This window comes from Hemitrygon akajei, chromosome 13 (assembly GCF_048418815.1).
Source record: "Hemitrygon akajei chromosome 13, sHemAka1.3, whole genome shotgun sequence".
Classification (NCBI taxonomy): domain Eukaryota; kingdom Metazoa; phylum Chordata; class Chondrichthyes; order Myliobatiformes; family Dasyatidae; genus Hemitrygon; species Hemitrygon akajei.
In genome coordinates, this window is record NC_133136.1 from 88,188,259 (window position 1) to 88,200,188 (window position 11,930).

The 11,930-nt window shown below is 60.7% G+C and overlaps 1 long non-coding RNA gene across 2 annotated transcripts; it reads right to left on the reverse strand.

Moving 5' to 3' along the window:
* Positions 1-1,569: 1,569 nt before the first annotated feature.
* On the reverse strand, positions 1,570-5,164 carry LOC140738036 (uncharacterized). 2 transcript variants are annotated; one of them, XR_012101287.1, is made up of 7 exons: positions 4,996-5,164; positions 4,585-4,691; positions 4,268-4,325; positions 3,651-3,748; positions 3,301-3,395; positions 2,746-2,849; positions 1,570-2,418 (listed from the first exon to the last, which is right to left on the reverse strand). It is a non-coding gene; the product is annotated as an uncharacterized lncRNA (long non-coding RNA). The 2 variants fall into 2 exon arrangements; XR_012101286.1 differs by lacking the exon at positions 3,651-3,748 and having other exon boundaries at positions 4,996-5,152.
* Between the last annotated feature and the right edge of the window lie 6,766 nt (positions 5,165-11,930).

Here is an 11,930-nt window from a genome sequence, read left to right on the forward strand (position 1 = left end):
TGTTGTCCCCCATTACTACCTCTCCAGCATAGTTTTCCACTCTCATCTCTCTTTTACACTTTGTGTATCTGAAGAAACTTTTACATAAGAAATAGGAGTAGGCCATCTGGCCCGTCCAGACTGCCCCACCATTCAATTAAGATCATGGCTGATCTGCCTGTAAACTCACCTTATCTACCTGCCTTTCCCCCATAACTCTTAATTCCCTTACTATGTAAAAACCTATCTAACTGTATCTTCAATGTATTTAGTGAAGAAGCCTCAACTGCCTCCCTGGGCAGAGAATTCCAGATTCACCAGTTTCTCCTCATCTCCGTCCTAAATTTTGAGGCAATGTCCCCTAGTTCTAGTCTCACCTACCAATGGAAACAATTTTCCTATCTTATCTATCCCTTTCAAAATTTTGTATGTTTCTATAAGATCCCCTCATTCTTCTGTCCCAGGCGACTCAATCTCTCCTCACAGGTTAATCCCTTTATCCCTGGAATCAACCTGGTGAACCTCCTCTGCACCGCCTCCAAAGCCAGTATATCCTTCCTCACGTATGGAGACCAGAACGACCTCCCTGCTCTTGAATTCAATCCCTCTAGCAACGAAAGCCAACATTCAATGCTGAACTGAAATCCAGAAACAGCATTCTGGTATCTTTGTGTTACTAGTCTGTGCCATTCAAAGCACTTTGTGATAATTAGCGTCAATGCCACTGGGTGGTGGTGAAGTTCTGAATATGTGGAGTTCTTTGGTAAAAGGATGGTGGTGGCTGATTTGAACCCACTACTGTACAGTGCTCACACCCAAGTTATCAAATGGGCAAGTTCACTGTTGATAGCAGTGAGAATCATCACTGACAACAGAGACTACCTGCAGATGGGAGGTTGATAAGTGGGGGTAGGCAGGCAAATTACCTCTTCCTCAATGTTAACATTCAGGAGACGGTTTGGCAGGACTCAACCCTTCTACATTGGCCAAACAAGGGAAACTTTCAAATCCCAAGGAATAGTACAACATTTATGTCCACAGCCATTTACAGATAGAGTGTATCCTAAAACAGCAATGGTGGACAGAAAGACTCCCCAACAGGTAGTTACAACTACTCAATGTCCCACCAAGGCTCAAATACAGCCTTTTTTTCCCAAGCATTATGGCTGAGCAACACATTCTTTTCCAGTCTTTTGTGGTTTTTACATTACTTCAATACATACAATGGTCCCAGGAAGTTGTGTGAATGCACATCTTTTGATACCGGTGCACAGGAATGTTTGTCACCCTCTACTTCATTGGCATGTTAAGTACACTTCATGACCACACACAATCCCATTTCCTTTTCTGGTTTCTGATGCAAACGATGTCAACAACATGGAGTTTTTCTACAGATTTTAAAGCTGGTTTATACCACCTTTTATGAAAGGAATTATCGATTCACTATGTTGAATCCAAAGAAGGGTACACAATGCAAAAGAATTGCTAGATCTTTTGCAGTGGAATGGCTTAATGACCATTTCAAACAAATTTAATGTGAAAAGATTGATAGTATTATATGCTGTCAGAGAATGAGAAATAAAACTCATGGATGTGTATTATTTTATTTCTTTTAAACAATGAACAAAATGGACCTGGTAGCTTATTATCCTTAAAAAAAGCTTCAAGTTTACTTCCACTTTAAAAATGCCATGCACATATGCCACTAGGCAAAAAATTGGCAGTACAAGATTTCTGCACACACTGGTTGTTACAAATTCAAGGGAATGTTGCATACAAGTGATTTATGTACTATATACAAGCTACCTAGGTTTTTAAAAACTATTGTGTTTTTCTCTGCATTTGTGTTATTTTTTTCTTTTTCCATCTTTTTATCATTATTAATAACAAAATAAAATTGGTACATAGATAATGGGATTACAAACATACATATTTCAACTAACTATAAAAGATTACAAGAACAATGATTACAGTATAAATAAGCATTCCCACATCGTAAATGATACAATATACAGACAAGGCAAACCTAGGTGTATCATAATATAAAATAAAAAATAAGAAAAAGGAAAAAAGAAAAAAATCATTATGCAAAAAAACTAATATAAAAAGGGCTGTTTATAATATCTCACAAAAATACAAAATCATCAGTGTCGTCAACTCCAATCCTCTTGACATATATGAAATCAAAACTGGAAAATCAAATAGGCCTGGAACAGGGTCCTATTACATCATATGAAAATATTGAATAAATGGTCTCCATATCTTTTTGTGCATACTGAAAATGACAAACAATCTTGGATCAATTTATAAAAGTGTGACATCTGAGCATCTACAGTTCAATTTCGTAAGTTAACCTCAGTTCCAAGAACAGAAACAAGATGTCTTCATATGGTCCAGGATCCTTGCTACACTCAAACATCACTGAACTGCCAACAAGGTCTGTAAAGATGAAGAAAAATATTAATAAATGTTGTTTTGGCATTACACCATACAGATTCAGTTATATCTAATTCTCAGTAAGCTGAAAATTTCACACATCTATTCATTACCACAGACAGCAATTCAGATTAACCTCTTCAAAAATAGACACTAAAAGGTAGTGTAGCCACAGGTTACTATCTCCATTGCAGGACTGCACCCTCATTTCAAATATGTGTAATCTTGCCCCTTACAGGATCATATGGGTAGTTAGTGACATAGAATAATCACAGGGTCAGTCACTACTCAATCAAACATCACCCATCAAATCTACAAGATTCAAGTTACCTGATTAACAAGCCGAACACAGCTAGATCATAGTGGCCCAGTCTTGGAGATAGTGTTCATTTCACTTTCGTATATATTATCTTGTAAATTGTATTTTTCAAAACCTTTTGGGAAAAAAGCAGAGCTTCAGTGTGCCTGAAATCATACTTAAATTTGTGTATTAATAGTCCAGTCAGCAATGATAGTCACTGCTTCACCTGGGAAGTGAAATACAGTCTAGAAAATCCCCAATTCAGCCTCGCCTCCCCATTTCCATGCCCAGCTTTATTATGGCTGGCCCCAGTCTGTCTCAGGGGACAATGGGGGATGATCAGTATTATATTACTTATCACATATATATTTCTAGAGAAAAGTCCAAATATAAATACCACAAAACACCACTCATCCTTAAGTAAAAAATGTTGAAGTTAGCTCAGTAACAGCCTCTGATACTTCCGCAGATATGATCTCAGAAAGGCATATACGAGACTCATCACAGCCAAAGCTTCAAAATTGTTTGAAATAGTATGCAAATTTATATGTGCATCTTAACAAATATATATTTTTAAAAATCACCTAATTTGTGTTGTTGGGGTTCAGCCAGCAACTATTGGAGACAGCAGCCTCACCATTTGCGGTGTACATACACCCTCTTCCTTCTGATCGCCATCCTAAACATATTAGAAAAATCTATCAAAATACTAGCAGCCAAAAGCTATACTTTCAAATAGTGATTATTTTTTATATATAGTTAACCTACATCAAGAAATGCAAATCAAAACATACAATTTCATCTGGAACATCAGCATTTTTGACATTTAAGCAGAAATTTCTTAGCTGATGCTGCATGTACATACATTTTCAAAATACTTTGTTAAATTTAGCTGGCTGACAAAAGAACTTTCTAGGGCAGTAAAAGCACACACCTTTCCAACCAAACTGATACAAATGACTTCCATACAAATCAGGGTCTAAGAGTAGCTTGTGTTCAATGTGCATCTTAAGACTCTTCTAAGCCTAGTAACTGGGACACCAAAGACAAAAAAAAAGTGTGAACGAGATTGGTTGCAGGTCAACCCAATACAAAACTTAGCCCAGAATCCAAAAAATATAACAGCATGCTTATAACATAATATAACAGTGATCAATGAAGGTCCCTCTCAATTCTAAATATAGACCTAATCATGTGTTCTGAAACATGTCTTCAGCTTTACAACATAATCATAGAAAATCATGATGTGAACAGCAGTGATTGAAGTTCTAATCATCAGACATGTATATTCATCACAAAAATTCACTCCACGACACAAATACCTAGGTGGGATTTGCAGGGTTAAGAGAAGCCACGTAGAATTTCAGCAGGACCAGGCAGAACACTAACATCACAGCTAGTCCAATTGAGAACTTAAAGAACCAGATGTTAAGTGTTCTGGAGGGTAACCAATTTTGATGCTTATCACAGGATGTGAAGTAACCCATAATTTGCATTTTATCGCATACGTTTCAGGACTGAACAGAATAGCAAACCGGAATAGTTTGTTACCTTGCAAGTTGGCCCCAGCTACTGTCTTCGGAGGAAGACAAATCCACGCCATTTCCACCTTATTACATGGAGAAAGTACACAGAAGAGTTAGTGATTTCTACAGTACACGATAAAAGGATGTTGTTCTATTACTGTAAACAGACAGCCCTCATAATTGCAGGACATGTAGTCTTCTCCTTTATAAAAGGATAACTTCAAGTAAAGTGAAAGTTTGTAATCATCGGGCATTTATCTAAAGTCTGTTTTCTGTCAACTCCAGGGGCGATACATTTTCCACAAGTTAGTTGGAAATAATGATCCGAGTATCAGCATTCACCTGTGTATGCACTCGATTCCACTCTGCTCCATGGCTCAGCCACTGTCACAGAGAAAAACACTGGCGATTAGCCGCAATTCGAGCGGTTTTCCACCTCCCCCGCAGGCCTACGAATTATAAAGGTAAACCGCATTAGATTTTGGTTGCTAAGCCGATGGAGCCCCTCACACCCGCAGCGAGCGACACGTGGTGAGGCCGCGCCCAGGCCTACCTAGGCCTGCTAGCGCAGAGACCCACCCGGCCCCTGGGCCGCACAACCCTCGTCTCGACCAGGGCTCCGCACAACGCCATGCGGCCGCACTCGGGCCTGGGCTCCGAACGGCACTGCGTTCCGCTTCCATCGGCCAAAGAGCGCAGCGGTCCCCCTTCCCCCAGCCCCGGGCGGCCGAGGTATCCGGCGCTCTCTCATACCCGATATACGCGCTGATGGACACCCATTCCAACCCGGCCGCCAGCTCCGCGCAGAAAAGGCTGGCTGCCTCCGCGGCGCCGAATATAAGGCGGTCTCGGCCAAGGGGGCGGAACGAGAGGACAACCCGGGGCCTATTGCAGAGCAGCGGAGACATTGTGCACACCCACGTCCAGGAGACACGTCTGCCTCCCCCCCCCGTCACCGTCCGGGAGACACCTCCCCCACCTCCCCCCCCCCTCACCGTCCGGGAGACACCTCCCCCCCCCTCCCCCCCCCCTCACCGTCCGGGAGACACCTCCCCCACCTCCCCCCCCCCTCACCGTCCGGGAGACACCTCCCCCCCCTCCCCCCCCCTCACCGTCCGGGAGACACCTCCCCCACCTCCCCCCCCCCCTCACCGTCCGGGAGTCACCTCCCCCACCTCCCCCCCCCTCACCGTCCGGGAGACACCTCCCCCCCCTCCCCCCCCCCTCACCGTCCGGGAGACACCTCCCCCACCTCCCCCCCCCCCTCACCGTCCGGGAGACACGTCCCCCACCTCCCCCCCCCCCCTCACCGTCCGGGAGACACGTCCCCACCTCCCCCCCCCCCTCACCGTCCGGGAGACACCTCCCCCACCTCCCCCCCCCCTCACCGTCCGGGAGACACGTCCCCCACCTCCCCCCCCCCTCACCGTCCGGGAGACACGTCCCCCACCTCCCCCCCCCTCACCGTCCGGGAGACACGTCCCCCACCTCCCCCCCCCTCACCGTCCGGGAGACACGTCTGCCTCCCCCCCCCTCACCGTCCGGGAGACACGTCTGCCTCCCCCCCCGTCACCGTCCGGGAGACACGTCCCCCACCTCCCCCCCCTCACCGTCCGGGAGACACCTCCCCCCCCCTCCCCCCCCCTCACCGTCCGGGAGACACGTCCCCCCCTCACCGTCCGGGAGACACCTCCCCCCCCCTCACCGTCCGGGAGACACGTCCCCCACCTCCCCCCCCCCCCTCACCGTCCGGGAGACACCTCCCCCCCCTCACCGTCCGGGAGACACGTCCCCCCCTCACCGTCCGGGAGACACCTCCCCCCCCCCTCACCGTCCAGGAGACACGTCCCCCACCTCCCCCCCCCGTCACCGTCCGGGAGACACGTCCCCCACCTCCCCCCCCCCTCACCGTCCGGGAGACACGTCCCCCACCTCCCCCCCCCGTCACCGTCCGGGAGACACGTCCCCCACCTCCCCCCCCCCCTCACCGTCCGGGAGACACGTCCCCCACCTCCCCCCCCGTCACCGTCCGGGAGACACGTCCCCCCACCTCCCCCCCCCTCACCGTCCGGGAGACACCTCCCCCCCCTCACCGTCCGGGAGACACGTCCCCCCCCTCACCGTCCGGGAGACACGTCCCCCCCTCACCGTCCGGGAGACACCTCCCCCCCCTCACCGTCCGGGAGACACGTCCCCCCCCTCACCGTCCGGGAGACACCTCCCCCCCCCCTCACCGTCCGGGAGACACGTCCCCCCCCTCACCGTCCGGGAGACACCTCCCCCCCCCCTCACCGTCCGGGAGACACGTCCCCCACCTCCCCCCCCCCTCACCGTCCGGGAGACACGTCCCCCACCTCCCCCCCCCCCTCACCGTCCGGGAGACACGTCCCCCACCTCCCCCCCCCTCACCGTCCGGGAGACACCTCCCCCACCTCCCCCCCCCCCTCACCGTCCGGGAGACACGTCCCCCACCTCCCCCCCCCCCTCACCGTCCGGAGAGACACGTCCCCCACCTCCCCCCCCCCCTCACCGTCCGGGAGACACGTCCCCCACCTCCCCCCCCCCCTCACCGTCCGGGAGACACGTCCCCCACCTCCCCCCCCCCCTCACCGTCCGGGAGACACGTCCCCCACCTCCCCCCCCCCTCACCGTCCGGGAGACACGTCCCCCACCTCCCCCCCCCCCTCACCGTCCGGGAGACACGTCCCCCACCTCCCCCCCCCCCTCACCGTCCGGGAGACACGTCCCCCCACCTCCCCCCCCCCCCTCACCGTCCGGGAGACACGTCCCCCACCTCCCCCCCCCCCCTCACCGTCCGGGAGACACGTCCCCCACCTCCCCCCCCCCTCACCGTCCGGGAGACACGTCCCCCACCTCCCCCCCCCTCACCGTCCGGGAGACACGTCCCCCACCTCCCCCCCCCCTCACCGTCCGGGAGACACCTCCCCCCCCCCCCCTCACCGTCCGGGAGACACGTCCCCCACCTCCCCCCCCCCCTCACCGTCCGGGAGACACGTCCCCCACCTCCCCCCCCCCTCACCGTCCGGGAGACACGTCCCCCACCTCCCCCCCCCCCCCTCACCGTCCGGGAGACACGTCCCCCACCTCCCCCCCCCCTCACCGTCCGGGAGACACGTCCCCCACCTCCCCCCCCCTCACCGTCCGGGAGACACGTCCCCCACCTCCCCCCCCCCTCACCGTCCGGGAGACACCTCCCCCCCCTCACCGTCCGGGAGACACCTCCCCCCCCCCCTCACCGTCCGGGAGACCACCCCCCCCACCTCCCCCCCCCCTCACCGTCCGGGAGACACCCCCCCCACCTCCCCCCCCCCTCACCGTCCGGGAGACACCTCCCCCCACCCCCCCCCTCACCGTCCGGGAGACACGTCCCCCACCTCCCCCCCCCTCACCGTCCGGGAGACACCTCCCCCCCCCTCACCGTCCGGGAGACACGTCCCCCACCCTCACCGTCCGGGAGACACGTCCCCCACCTCCCCCCCCCCCTCACCGTCCGGGAGACACCTCCCCCCCCCTCACCGTCCGGGAGACACGTCCCCCACCTCCCCCCCCCTCACCGTCCGGGAGACACCTCCCCCACCTCCCCCCCCCTCACCGTCCGGGAGACACGTCCCCCACCTCCCCCCCCTCACCGTCCGGGAGACACGTCCCCCACCTCCCCCCCCTCACCGTCCGGGAGACACGTCCCCCACCTCCCCCCCCCCTCACCGTCCGGGAGACACGTCCCCCACCTCCCCCCCCCCTCCGTCCGGGAGACACCTCCCCCACCTCCCCCCCCCCTCACCGTCCGGGAGACACCTCCCCCACCTCCCCCCCCCCTCACCGTCCGGGAGACACGTCCCCCACCTCCCCCCCCCTCACCGTCCGGGAGACACGTCCCCCACCTCCCCCCCCCTCACCGTCCGGGAGACACCTCCCCCCCTCACCGTCCGGGAGACACGTCCCCCACCTCCCCCCCCCTCACCGTCCGGGAGACACGTCCCCCACCTCCCCCCCCCCTCACCGTCCAGGAGGACACGTCCCCCACCTCCCCCCCCAAACCGTCCGGGAGACACCTCCCCCACCTCCCTCCCCCTCACCGTCCGGGAGACACGCCCCACACCTCCCCCCCCTCACCGTCCGGGAGACACGTCCCCCACCTCCCCCCCCTCACCGTCCGGGAGACACCTCCCCCCCCCTCACCGTCCGGGAGACACGTCCCCCACCTCCCCCCCCCTCACCGTCCGGGAGGACACGTCCCCCACCTCCCCCCCCCTCACCGTCCGGGAGACACCTCCCCACCTCCCCCCCCCGTCACCGTCCGGGAGACACGTCCCCCACCTCCCCCACCCTCACCGTCCGGGAGACACGTCCCCCACCTCCCCACCCCTCACCGTCCGGGAGACACCTCCCCCACCCCCCCCCCCTCACCGTCCGGGAGACACGTCCCCCACCTCCCCCCCCTCACCGTCCGGAGACACCTCCCCCCCCCTCACCGTCCGGGAGACACGTCCCCCACCCTCACCGTCCGGGAGACACGTCCCCCACCTCCCCCCCCCCCTCACCGTCCGGGAGACACCTCCCCCCCCCTCACCGTCCGGGAGACACGTCCCCCACCTCCCCCCCCCTCACCGTCCGGGAGACACCTCCCCCCCCGTCACCGTCCGGGAGACACGTCCCCCACCTCCCCCCACCCTCACCGTCCGGGAGACACCTCCCCCCACCTCCCTCCCCCCTCACCGTCCGGGAGACACGTCCCACACCTCCCCCCCCTCACCGTCCGGGAGACACGTCCCCCACCTCCCCCCCTCACCGTCCGGGAGACACGTCCCCCCCCCTCACCGTCCGGGAGACACGTCCCACACCTCCCCCCCCTCACCGTCCGGGAGACACGTCCCACACCTCCCCCCCTCACCGTCCGGGAGACACGTCCCACACCTCCCCCCCCCCAACGTCCGGGAGACACGTCCCCCACCTCCCCCCCCCTCACCGTCCGGGAGACACCTCCCCCCCCCTCACCGTCCGGGAGACACGTCCCCCACCTCCCCCCCCCTCACCGTCCGGGAGACACCTCCCCCACCTCCCCCCCCCCTCACCCGTCCGGGAGACACCTCCCCCACCTCCCCCCCCCCCCTCACCGTCCGGGAGACACCTCCCCCCCCTCACCGTCCGGGAGACACGTCCCCCACCTCCCCCCCCCTCACCGTCCGGGAGACACCTCCCCCACCTCCCCCCCCCCCCTCACCGTCCGGGAGACACCTCCCCCACCTCCCCCCCCCTCACCGTCCGGGAGACACGTCCCCCACCTCCGCCCCCTCACCGTCCGGAGAGACACGTCCCCCACCTCCCCCCCCCCTCACCGTCCGGGAGACACCTCCCCCACCTCCCCCCCCCTCACCGTCCGGGAGACACGTCCCCCACCTCCCCCCCCCTCACCGTCCGGGAGACCTCCCCCCCCTCACCGTCCGGGAGACACGTCCCCCACCTCCCCCCCCCTCACCGTCCGGGAGACACGTCCCCCCACCTCCCCCCCCCCTCACCGTCCGGGAGACCTCCCCCCTCCTCACCGTCCGGGAGACACGTCCCCCACCTCCCCCCCCTCACCGTCCGGGAGACACGTCCCCCACCTCCCCCCTCACCGTCCGGGAGACACCTCCCCCCCTCACCGTCCGGGAGACACGTCCCCCACCTCCCCCCCTCCCTCACCGTCCGGGAGACACGTCCCCCACCTCCCCCCCCCCTCACCGTCCGGGAGACACGTCCCCCACCTCCCCCCCCCTCACCGTCCGGGAGACACCTCCCCCACCTCCCCCCCCCTCACCGTCCGGGAGACACGTCCCCCCCTCCCCCCCCTCACCGTCCGGGAGACACGTCCCCCACCTCCCCCCCCCCCTCACCGTCCGGGAGACACGTCCCCCACCTCCCCCCCCCTCACCGTCCGGGAGACACGTCCCCCACCTCCCCCCCCTCACCGTCCGGAGACACGTCCCCCACCTCCCCCCCCCTCACCGTCCGGGAGACACGTCCCCCACCTCCCCCCTCACCGTCCGGGAGACACGTCCCCCACCTCCCCCCCCCCTCACCGTCCGGGAGACACGTCCCCCCACCTCCCCCCCCTCACCGTCCGGGAGACACGTCCCCCACCTCCCCCCCCCCTCACCGTCCGGGAGACACGTCCCCCACCTCCCCCCCCCCTCACCGTCCGGGAGACACCCTCCCCCCCCTCACCGTCCGGGAGACACGTCCCCCACCTCCCCCCCCTCACCGTCCGGGAGACACGTCCCCCACCTCCCCCCCCCTCACCGTCCGGGAGACACCTCCCCCCCCCTCACACGTCCGGGAGACACGTCCCCCACCTCCCCCCTCACCGTCCGGGAGACCTCCCCCCCCTCACCGTCCGGGAGACACGTCCCCCACCTCCCCCCTCACCGTCCGGGAGACACCTCCCCCCACCTCCCCCCCCCTCACCGTCCGGGAGACACCTCCCCCACCTCCCCCCCCTCACCGTCCGGGAGACACGTCCCCCACCTCCCCCCCCCCTCCGTCCGGGAGACACCTCCCCCCCCCCCTCCGTCCGGGAGACACGTCCCCCCACCTCCCCCCCCCCTCACCGTCCGGGAGACACGTCCCCCACCTCCCCCCCCCTCACCGTCCGGGAGACACCTCCCCCACCTCCCCCCCTCCTCACCGTCCGGGAGACACGTCCCCCACCTCCCCCCCCCTCACCGTCCGGGAGACACGTCCCCCACCTCCCCCCCCCTCACCGTCCGGGAGACACCTCCCCCACCTCCCCCCTCCTCACCGTCCGGGAGACACGTCCCCCACCTCCCCCCTCACCGTCCGGGAGACACGTCCCCCACCTCCCCCCCCCTCACCGTCCGGGAGACCTCCCCCCCCCTCACCGTCCGGGAGACACGTCCCCCACCTCCCCCCCCTCACCGTCCGGGAGACACGTCCCCCCACCTCCCCCCCCCTCACCGTCCGGGAGACCTCCCCCCTCCTCACCGTCCGGGAGACACGTCCCCCACCTCCCCCCCCCTCACCCGTCCGGGAGACACGTCCCCCACCTCCCCCCTCACCGTCCGGGAGACACCTCCCCCCCCTCACCGTCCGGGAGACACGTCCCCCACCTCCCCCCTCCCTCACCGTCCGGGAGACACGTCCCCCACCTCCCCCCCCCTCACCGTCCGGGAGACACGTCCCCCCACCTCCCCCCCCTCACCGTCCGGGAGACACCTCCCCCACCTCCCCCCCCCTCACCGTCCGGGAGACACGTCCCCCCCCTCCCCCCCCCTCACCGTCCGGGAGACACGTCCCCCACCTCCCCCCCCCTCACCGTCCGGGAGACACGTCCCCCCACCTCCCCCCCCCTCACCGTCCGGGAGACACCTCCCCCCCCCTCACCGTCCGGGAGACACCCCCCCCACCTCCCCCCCCCCTCACCGTCCGGGAGACACCCCCCCCACCTCCCCCCCCCTCACCGTCCGGGAGACACCTCCCCCACCCCCCCCCCCTCACCGTCCGGGAGACACGTCCCCCACCTCCCCCCCCTCACCGTCCGGGAGACACCTCCCCCCCCCCTCACCGTCCGGGAGACACGTCCCCCACCCTCACCGTCCGGGAGGACACGTCCCCCACCTCCCCCCCCCCTCACCGTCCGGGAGACACCTCCCCCCCCCTCACCGTCCGGG